Source organism: Brachyhypopomus gauderio, unplaced genomic scaffold (genome assembly GCF_052324685.1).
Source record: "Brachyhypopomus gauderio isolate BG-103 unplaced genomic scaffold, BGAUD_0.2 sc189, whole genome shotgun sequence".
Lineage (NCBI taxonomy): Eukaryota > Metazoa > Chordata > Actinopteri > Gymnotiformes > Hypopomidae > Brachyhypopomus > Brachyhypopomus gauderio.
The window spans coordinates 203,725-212,541 of record NW_027507010.1 but is presented as its reverse complement, the minus strand read 5'-3'; the positions used below and the strand labels follow the sequence as shown (position 1 = coordinate 212,541).

Here is an 8,817-nt window from a genome sequence, read left to right as displayed (position 1 = left end):
TGTGCATGTCTTTGAATGTCTGTTTACATTCTGCAGAGAAGTGTTTCTCTACTGTAATGCATAAACCCTTTTTTGTTACCATACACCACCTTTCATTAACAAAATATTGGTCACAAGTGACAATCTTGGAAGTACATAAACTTTTATTTGTGTTCTACTTGACATTGTGAATTACAAATAAAATTGTAATGAATACATTTAAGCTTTTATGGGATATCTTTATACTTCCTATTAGGAAACTACTAGTTTTAAGACATTGATGAAAACTTAAATGTTTAAGGCAATAGTGTCTTAACATTTCCAGTCTTTTCTATTTGAAAACGATCCACTGCAGCAGTTTTCTTGCCTTCACCCCCATCATCCTCCAAAACACATTCATAAACCTCTCACTCAAAGAGTCTGGTAGAACTGCACAGCAGCCATGTAGATGTCAGCACCACGTGACTGTGATGTTGCTCTGGGGTCAATGAGGTCTCTGAGTGCTGTAAACTGCTCTGCTGTAAGTGGACAGCCTGTTGCAGCAACATGAATTCCAGCATTTCTAATGTGTGGTAACCCACTGCTCTCCCAGTCAATCTCTGGGATGTCCAATGCCTAGATAAAAAATAAAAAAGCAAAAATCAAGGAAGTGCGTTGTACCAACCAATAGTTTGAGATTTCTTATAGTACTTAAACCTGACCTGGCTTAAACCAGGGGTTCTAAACCCTGGTCCTGGAGTACCTCATGCCCTACATGTTACTATTTACCCTGCATCCATACCACCAAATACGTTCATTAACAAACCCTCTATTAGGTTAAGGAGGTGTGTTAGAGGAAGAAATACACAAAAATATGCAGGACTGGGTAATCCAGGGTCAGTGTTGAATCAAAAAAACTTCCAAGTGTATTAGAGTAAATACAGACATGTGATGGGTAACAACATACCCACCTCCTCATTTTGGGGCTCCTGAACTGGCTGATAAACGTGTCCTATTGCCCACAGTTGGTTTGGAGTCCTGTTGCCTTCTGGTGATTGTCCCAGCCATCTTGAAAAATGTCTAGGTCATCTTGAAGTCTTGGTACAAAGGTATAATGGCAACAGAAAATGTATGTTTGGTCTGCCATGTCAAGATAGTTGCCTTCCTCAAGATAGTGGAGGACATCATAGTACACGCTGGTCACTGCAGTCCACACATCTCTCCATAATCTCTCGATACTAAAAAGTAAAAGTACTGCACCTCAGAAGACAGTAAGTACTGCTGTAGTAGCCTCCATTTACAATATGGAATGGTCCTGTTTCGAAATAATTACTTATAGAAAGCATGTTAGAATTCCTGAATAACATTAAAATTTGGGTTAAGGCCAAAACACAGGTAAAAGCATGTAATTTTTAATCAACTAAAAGCGTTAATTGTTACATTAAGAGCAGAAAAATCATCAAAGCCTACAATGTTACTTGAAAACAAGACTACAGTTTGTGTATCCTTAATCTCAGAGATCTTCACAGGATTAAAGAGAATATGAGAATGTCTGATACATATTTTGGTTTAAACGCACCGCTGGTTGTGGACACTTTTTCCAGAAATGAAACTGCTCCTCCCAGTACCACGGACTGAACATGAAGCGTGCTATCTGGACATTCTCAACTCCCTGATCCCCCCTTACTCTAGAATGTTGCAGAATATATAAAAATAAAAAATATGTGAATGGCACAATTATTAACTTAATGGTACATATTTGCTACTAAGCAAAGCACTAGCAATGGCAAGGTCATGGGTTTGGCTGAAACAATTGTGAAAATTTTGTAATTAAAAGAGCATTTAAAAAATATGTAAAATATTACAATATGCTCAACATTTATTGGAAAAAAAAATTAAAAGCTTAAAACAGTGTAATTGTCATTATGTGCACATTTTATAGAGTACTGTAACATACCTAAGAGGGAAGCCAAATAATAACAGTTTTCACATTGACAAGGAGTTAATGCTGGTAATGTAAGAAATAAAAACAAAATTTAAAAAGGTACTGCAATTCAATATATATATATATATATGTATGTGTGTGTGTGTGTGTGTGTGTGTACAAAAACGAAAACAGTAAACACTTATCAAATATACAGAGAAGTATACAGATGCTGTTTGAAAACAACCCCCCCCCCCCCCCCCCCCGGACACCATCTTGTCAGCTACAGCGCTGCCCTATTACACCGTATCATCTGCCACAGCGAGACCTGTTCCAGAGGCCCGCCTGGGGCCTGCACCCGTTCCAGAGGCCCGCCTGGGGCCTGCACCCGTTCCAGAGGCCCGCCTGGGGCCTGCACTCGTCCAGCCATGCAGCTGTCCATCTGGTCCCTGTGCATGTTTGTCTTACCATTGTGTTAACCTCTTCCCCTACTCCCAGACCGCTCTCTTCTTGACTTCCATCTGTCTTCCTCCGTTATCCGCTCTGTCTCCCCCAGGCTCATTCCTATGTCTCAACCAGACCCCCCACGTTTGCTCTACTCCTCAATCCTGTTCCCTTGCCCCAACCAGTTTCCTGTCCTGGCTGCCCATTTGGGTCAGAGCACTCCGCGGGGTGAGACACTTCTCACCCTCAGTGTTCCCCTTCCTTGTATTGTTTACCTGTTCCATGCCTGTTCAGCCCCTCGTTTGTCATGTTTCATCTGTGTCATGTTCCTGTCTTCAATTAGTTTACTCTAGTCTTTGCCAAGTCTGCAGCCATCTTTAAAATGAATGGTTCATAACAAAATGGCAGTGGATTCTGTATATTAATACAAGCTTTTCATGTGTACAAAATTGTATGCGTTTATGGTAGCTTATGTTTGTTGAGGGTTTTCTCTTAACCCTCATGTTGTCTTAATATTCTGTATATACCCCGTAAAAAATGACCATGGCAAGGAAAAACTCCAGGAAGAACCCATTCTCCATTGGGCGCCCAAGGTAAGTGACTTGCAAACCTTAGTTAGCTAACTAAGTTAGCCTACTCTGTACTAGCTAGTAGCTAACAAACCTGTTAACTAGTGGTAATTATAGCAAGTAGCTGTTAACGGAGGGCTATTTATCTAACGTTAATGTAACAAAGTAGTACAGCATATTTTCAGTTTTAAATGAGAATGTCAAGATGTGTCTGTAACAAGCCTTTAGCTCTCCACAGGTGAAGTTGTCAGTAAGCTAATCAAGCTAACTCTCCCCCTTTCAAATGCAGTGTCAGATATAGTGAATGAGGAAGTAGTGGTGCAGGCAAGGTGTTACCGGTCGATGAGAAAAAACGAGGAGCCCCATACACTACAGGTTTCTCAATGTTCAGGAGTCCGAAACGATGCCCTACTCCGTATTCCTTAGAAACATCCACATGCATTAGCCGGTGCCCTCTAGTGCATTATATTTTATTTCTTCTTACACACCTGATAACGTGACCAGTGAAGGTAGCTACAGGGCAAGTGTTCTAATAAACTGGCAACTCTTTGTATATCACAAATGAGTAGAATCAGGTTCACTAAATGAGGGCAAATGCAGAAATGTTAATGCTGTGGGGTCCTCAGGACTGCTGTAAGGATTGCCACATCATTGGACACCTAAGTCTAATGCAGTGCATGGTAGGATTTAAACTGTTCCTCAGTTTAATTTCAGGCACACAAAAAAAACAAATCTCAAAACTATGTAGTGAATAGGGTGCAGTTTTGGACAGTTTAAAGTTTATAATTTGTTCCTTTCAGTTACATTGATCAGCCAATACATGTTGGGTTTCCAAATTTTGCTTTAGTTTTAAACTGAAGCTGCAATACTAATGTGGCTATTAATTACTGAAAGTCAAGAGTCACCTGAATCCTTAAGTTCTATGTCTTGAATCATATCGACTAGTCTGAACTCCCTACAGATCTTGTATGCTGTTTTAGTGGTAAGTTTTGGGCTTGTAGTTATGGAAACGGTTTGGGTGATAATTGGCATCCAGTGATTCAAAGTCTTTTAAGCTTTGCGGCTCCATTTTTTTCACTGAAATAGGGGAAAATGTTTTTGCCAATCTGCTACACTTAAGTGGAAAATTGTGAGAATTAGATTTTTTTAACTTAACCATTCCTTATGAGTGAGTGTATTCTTATAGTGTAACATCTGCATCTTTTATTCTAATGTTGTTGTTCTTTCTTTCAAGGTTGTACTGCAAGCAGTTATGAAGCCTGTGGTGTTAAACAGCTTCGGCTTTGTGTAACCATTTGGTTGCACTGCTTTTTCAAGCTGCACACTACAGCACAATGGGGGCAAAAACAGTGCCACCACCACTATCATGCACTAGTGTCCTTCAAACATGGCACAGACCAAGGAACCAGGTAAGATGTCTGAACCAGTTTGATAGTTTAAAGTTTGCAGGTTCAAATTGTTGGTAAACAGTTGCATCCTGCAGTCAAGCAGTTGGTCTTCACAGTATATTAGTGCCCGTGTACGCCCCATGCTATATACTTATACTATATATGACATTCCCATACTTGCATGGGACTGTTATGTCTGATATACCAAACAATGTCAGTGTCACTGCTGTGAATGTGGTACAGAGGGGGTATTTTGCAGATCAGCTGCGGCTCTGCAGACAGTAATTGTACACTTAAGGTCACTGTGATGTATTGACCTGATAAAATGGCCAGTGAAGGTAGCTACAGGGCAGGTGTTTTAATTAACTGGTAACTCTTCTGGTGACTGTTTCTGCATTTGTTAAAGGGGATTCGTCCAGAACCCATAGATGAACTTGTGGTACGGAAGCCAAAGGCACCAGGACGAAGCTGTGTTAAGTCTACATTCTATCGAGCATACCCAGGTGAGTATTTTAATAATATAATTTGGTATAATTAAGCAATAGAGAGGGACTGTGTTATTCATGATAACATAACACACAACCTCGAGAGTTGCTTTTATACAACAGTTTTTACAAAATAAAGAAAGAAAATAAGTCATAGAAGCCCTAAATGTCATACTGAATATGTCTTAATATTGACAATACTTTATAACGAGAGACAGCACTCGTTATACATGTGGAACTAGTTTTTGGTGGAAGATATTGTCAATATTAAAGCATATTCAATATGAAATTCAGGGCTTCTTTGATTTATCCTCTTTATTTTGTAAAAATTGTTGTATGAAAGCAATAGAACACTTGAGGGCATGTGTTATCGCGAATAACATCACGTCTGTGATGATGATATTCGAAATAACACACTCCCTCTCATGTTCTGTTGTTTTAACATCGCCCACGCCTTTTTAGCGGTTGGTAGGACTGATAGTTTTTGTTTTTTAGGACCCCTTCCTGACCCAGCAGTTTTATCAGCTGGAGCCCTGTTAAGAGACCTTAGACCGATTTCTTCCGTTACCTTCAAGTGCGCAGTTTTGCTAACTCAATGAACCCCCAGTTTCCACTAACTCCACAGTCTACACCATTCGATGAGTTTTTAAGACCGCAAACTACATTTAAGAAAATTATTTCTCATCTATACAACTTAATTAGCTCGGTCCAAACTACACCCTTACTGAATCTTAAAGAACAATGGGAGAAGGATCTAGGTGTGCCCCTGCCCGATGATGACTGGCAGCAAATATTGTATAGGATCCATTCATCATCCTATTGTGCCAGACATGGAATGATCCAATGTAAAGTCTTTCATCGGGTATATTGGACTAAAGTTAGACTTAACAAAATTTACCCAGATGTGGACCCAAAATGTGATCGCTGCCACCAAAGTCCCGCCTCCCTAATACACATGCTCTGGCAGTGCCCATCACTGTTCACATTCTGGACTGAAATCTTTTCAACACTATCAGAGGTTTTGGAGCTACAGTTTGATCCTAACCCTGTCACAGCCGTATTCGGTGTTACACCACCTGAACTGTTCTTGCCAAAATATCGCTCTGATTTTGTGGCCTTTGTGACCTTATTAGCAAGACGTCTAATTTTATTAAAATGGAAGCTCCCTGCTCCACCCACATATCCCGAGTGGATCAGAGATGTCCTTCTGTATTGTACTCTGGAACGAATTCGATGCACTCTGAACGGTTCTCTCTCCAAATTTGAAAGATCATGGAAGCCTTTTTTTGCTTTTATGGAAAAGCTTTTACTTACAGCAATTCCAGAATAACGATATGACCTCTCTCCCTGTCTTCAAGGCCTGATATGCTGTTGTTGTTCAGAATCGTGTAAAAGCCTGATACAGAGTAAGATATGGAGTGACGAGCTCCTTGCTTAGCGCCTAGGGACTATGTCTATGTAAGGAGGGGTTGGGGTGTTCTTTTATTTTATTTTATTTTTTATTTTATTCTCCTCTCTCTTATTAGTTCACTCACTCTGTGAGATGAATGTGTATGTGTTGTCTTATGAACCTGTGCAATGGAAATCTCTGTAATATATGTACTCTGCTCCCCTATGTTCAGTGTTAAAATTAAAACTGACAATAAAAAGATTTACTCAAAAAAAAAAGAGACCTTAGACCACAACCAGGAATTTGCAAGGTCTTGTGCGGCTTATCTGATATGAGAGAACTGAACCATGTGGGACAGGTCCAAATTTTGAGTCCACTAAAGTCATATCAGTGTCCACCAGTGGTAACACAAGAAATCAGTAAGCATGGTAATGCCCCCTTATTCCCACAGCTTCCAGTACATGGCTAAAATTTGGAACAACATCTTCATTTTGTTCCAAATTACCATCACTTTTACCATTTAGAGAGTTTAGAGATCACTAGTGAGTTATCCAGCATCATTGAGAAGAACACAAGGGGCCTGTCAGAAAATCCACTGTGGAAGCAAGTGCGTCAGCCACGATTGACCTCCAGCAGATTTGGGGAAGTTTGCAATGTTCAGGGGGAGTCATCTAGTCAGGCTTTAGCAGTCAGGATCCTAAAGGGGGTGCGGCAGACGTCAGCCATGAAGAGGGGTATTGACCTAGAGCCAGAGGTCTTGCAGCAGTATAGTGACCTGTGTAATGTAGATGTGTTACTGTCTGGATTTTTAATACATCCTGATGCACCTTACCTTGGTACCAGCCCTGATGCTAAGGTATATGATCCTTCTGCACATCTTCCCTTTGGGCTTGCTGAAGTCAAATGCCCAAACATTGACTGTATATCGGACGCCACACACATCAGGTTCATCAATGGTCAGGCCAAACTGAAAAGGAACCACAAGTACTTTTGGCAGGTTCAAGGCCAGTTGGTAGTAACTGGTTTGCTCTGGTGTGATTTTATCACATCTACCAAAAGCGACCTCACAGTTGAGAGTTTGGCGAGATGACTCTGTGCTCAGGGAAATGAAGATGAAACTTGACCTTTTCTTTTTCAACACCTATATGGAAACCTATCTGAATGTGCAGTGATGGGCCAGCATTTTAGTATTAAAGGGGCTCATATCCTACATTTTTATGTAACATTCTTGTACATAATTCATTGTTTTTGTTATTGTGACTTTATTTTGCCTGCCAGTACAGTGGTACCTCGAGATACGAGCTGCTCTATATACGAGCGATCCAAGATGCGAGCACCGAGACGAGCAAAATTTCTGTTCGACACCCGAGTGCACGCTCGAGATACGAGCATGAACCACTAGGTGGCAGTACAGTACTATATGGAAAAAAAGATTTTTTACAGTTGAAACATGTTCTCTGTTAATTTCTATTGTTCAGCATGTACGTACGTGTGTCCGGTGCATCGATCAGGTTCCTCACCCCCCGTACTCCCTCCCCCCTCCCTTTTGTCTTCTCAGCTTTAATTCGCCTGTCTCGTTTAGACTGTGAAAGTGTTTCTATTGTTAAGCATATGTGTGGTATGGTGAAGTAGACTCGTACAACACCCCCCACTCCCCCCACCCCCCGCAGCGCCATTTAAGGATTACAGTACGTACTTACTGTACTGTACCATGTTTATTGATACTACTGTACTGTAATAACTATTTCTCCTACATTTATTTTATTGTTTAATTATACATGTTGCGTGTGCCTTTATTAATAAAGAACATGTCTTTTTTCCCCACATTTACGCTAGTTTTGTGACTTTTTTAAGGACCGGAACCAATTACAATACTTTACATTGTTAAATTGCTTCCAGAACCGAGCAGTTCGAGATACGAGCACGGGTCTGGAACGGATTAAACTCGTATCTCGAGGTACCACTGTATACTCAATGTTTTTGTGCAGTGGTTCCCTACCCTAGTCCTGGAGTAACCTAGAAGTTGTGCTTTATGCCCCCATGCTAATATGTATTAAATCTGTATTTATATTACCAGCCTGTTACCTTAATTAATGAAATATGCAAACATTGTGTAGAAAAGGAACATTTAATAAACATTAATCATCAAATGAAATGTATTTATATAGTGGTTTTTACACAAAGCACCCTTATAGAAGTCCAGAATCATCAACAACAAAAAAAATTCTGGTGAGCAAGCCAAAGGCAACAGTGGTCAAGGAAAATCTCCTTCAAAAACTATAGGAAGAAACCTTGGGAGGAACCAAGACTCACAAGAGGAAACATCATCCTGGTGCCATTAATACAGGTAATGAGTGGAGGACAGAGAAGCCTCTTAAAGAAGTTGTTACAGGTCTGTAACAAAAAAAAAAACATAATATAAACAAAAAACCTTCATTCCATCATTAAACATGAATAGAACTATAAATAATTTTGTATCTTTGTTTCTTCCAGTGTTAGAAGAATAATTTAGACAGGTACATCACTGTTTAAATCTAAGGGACCTTGGTAGTTGGTCATTACAACAACCGGTAGTCCACAGCAGATTCACTGAGCCTGAAAGGGTAAGAGGAATGGTTGTGTCCCAGATGTGGTATTCTTTGACTCTTCTGATAGCTCT

General features: G+C 40.2%; 2 long non-coding RNA genes across 4 annotated transcripts; one reads left to right on the top strand and one right to left on the bottom strand.

Annotated features, from left to right (window-relative positions):
* Positions 1 to 551: 551 nt before the first annotated feature.
* On the bottom strand, positions 552 to 2,046 carry LOC143502099 (uncharacterized). The gene is made up of 3 exons (XR_013127091.1): positions 1,538 to 2,046; positions 930 to 1,196; positions 552 to 594 (listed from the first exon to the last, which is right to left on the bottom strand). It is a non-coding gene; the product is annotated as an uncharacterized LOC143502099 (long non-coding RNA).
* Positions 2,047 to 2,162: 116 nt separating this feature from the next.
* LOC143502075 (uncharacterized) lies at positions 2,163 to 7,984 on the top strand. Of its 3 annotated transcripts, XR_013127080.1 has the most exons (5): positions 2,163 to 2,919; positions 3,185 to 3,270; positions 4,130 to 4,304; positions 4,690 to 4,786; positions 5,264 to 7,984. It is a non-coding gene; the product is annotated as an uncharacterized LOC143502075 (long non-coding RNA). The 3 variants fall into 3 exon arrangements; XR_013127079.1 differs by having other exon boundaries at positions 3,185 to 4,304; XR_013127078.1 differs by having other exon boundaries at positions 2,163 to 3,270.
* Positions 7,985 to 8,817: the final 833 nt, after the last annotated feature.